Genomic DNA, 360 nt, shown 5'->3' with positions numbered 1-360 from the left:
CACATGCCCGCCTCTTCTCCCTGCCCCCCTGTCCTGCTATGGCTAAACAGACACAGGCATGAACACAGATGGGCACACACTACTCTCGCTCACTCTCTGCACATGGACACACAGACACAAACATACTCTCCCTGCCAGGAACACAGGCACACGCATACATACACGTACCCACAGATGGGGGCACACTCTACTCACTTACTGTCTGCACATGGACACAGACACAAACACACTTTCCCTCCTGTCATGAACAGATACGCACCTGCCCCACCCCAGGTTGTCCCTGGGAAGAGCCTGGCACGGGCTGGTGGCTCCTCCACAGGCACGGTGCTGGGAAGCCAATGGGGGGGGGGGGGGGGGGGG

General features: G+C 59.2%; 1 protein-coding gene across 5 annotated transcripts in view; it reads right to left on the bottom strand.

Annotated features, from left to right (window-relative positions):
• MAPK8 (mitogen-activated protein kinase 8) overlaps positions 1 to 360 on the bottom strand; it is a 171,243-nt gene that overhangs the window by 108,197 nt on the left and 62,686 nt on the right. The window lies entirely within an intron of this gene.

Source organism: Gavialis gangeticus, unplaced genomic scaffold, assembly GCF_001723915.1.
Source record: "Gavialis gangeticus isolate Ggan-Ray unplaced genomic scaffold, GavGan_comp1, whole genome shotgun sequence".
NCBI classification, from domain to species: domain Eukaryota; kingdom Metazoa; phylum Chordata; order Crocodylia; family Gavialidae; genus Gavialis; species Gavialis gangeticus.
The sequence above is the reverse complement of the archived record's forward strand: the minus strand, read 5'-3'. Positions and strand labels throughout refer to the sequence as shown.